Raw genomic sequence first — 1,432 nt, 5'->3', positions numbered from 1 at the left:
CATCCTTCAAGTCCTTGATTGTAGCATTGATCTCTGCAATCCCTCCAGGATTGCAGTATAAAGTATTTCTAGTAGTTTCCACTTGGCTTTTCCTATCATAATACCCCTTATTCCACATTTCAGGGATGTAATGTGGGGATTATGCCAGATGTTCAGTATGTCTATTCCAATTACGCATATTCTGGAAGTGGAGAAACCACTACATGATGATTTCAGGGATCCACTGGACTCGCTGTGAGACAGGCCTCAGCTGTTTTTGGTGTTGTTGTTAAGTGCCATCGAGTTGGTTCCGACCCATAGCGACCCTGTATAGATAGGGTTTCCAAGGAGCAGCTGGTGAGCTTGAACTACATACCTTGCAGTTCAAACAGCTTTACAGTCTGGTGCATTAACCCACAGTCCCACACCAGGACTCCCAGGCCTCAGCGAAGACTCCATTAATAGTTTGACCTCCATACACCACCACTCCAACTGGTGAGACATAGTGACGTTTTGGACCTCCTGGAATAAATGCTACTTCAGAGCCAGTGTCCAATAATCCCTAAAATGTCTGATTATTTCCTTTCCCCCAATGAACAATCGCTCCTGTAAAAGGCCATTGGGGAAGACTGGAAGAAAGATTAACAGTTGGCAGTGTAGTGGGTCTTTCTTCAGGGGAAACTGGCCTCCCCTTCATTCAAGGAATTATGGATCTGTAAACTGGTTTAGGTCTGGAAATTGATCAAGAGGCTGTGACTCTATTCTGGACTGCCATTCACCTGACCTTTTCAATTGATTGGCTGCTCATAGCCAGTCATCATAGAGTTAACTATGCCTGTTCATAGCCAAGCATCATACAGTTAACTACAATGTATTAGATATCCCATGGGAATAACCTGGGAATCTTGGCCCAGTAAAGTTGACACAAAATATTAACTGTCACAAAACCCAACAAGACGGATTGACACTTGTGGCAGCAACAATGGGCTCAAACATGGCAATTGTGAGGTTGGCACAGGACCTGGCAGTGTTTCATTCTGTTGAGTTTGTTTTTGTGTATGGTATGAAATATGGGTCCTATTTCATTCTTCTGCTAATGAATATCCAGTTTTGCCAGCACCATTTGTTGGAGATATTATCTCACTATTTAATAAGTTTTGACCCTTTGTCAAAGATCAACTTCTATAATTTGCAGGGTTTACTCCTAGGTTCTCAGTTCCTTTCCTTTGGTCTATGCATCTGTCACTGGAATAGTACCAGATTGTTTTGACTACTGTGACTGTGTAATCATTTTTGAGAATTGTAAGGCCTCCTATTTTGCTCTTCTTTAGTCATGCTTCACTTATCTGGGATCTTTTTCCTTTCCATATAAAGGAAAGGTGAGAGAACAAACGAGATGCCGAATCTGGTAGAAGTGTGGTAAAGAGTTCCATCAGCAACAACACAGAATACA

Source organism: Chrysochloris asiatica, unplaced genomic scaffold, assembly GCF_000296735.1.
Source record: "Chrysochloris asiatica unplaced genomic scaffold, ChrAsi1.0 scaffold00393, whole genome shotgun sequence".
Lineage (NCBI taxonomy): Eukaryota > Metazoa > Chordata > Mammalia > Afrosoricida > Chrysochloridae > Chrysochloris > Chrysochloris asiatica.
Note: the sequence above shows the minus strand (reverse complement) of the source record.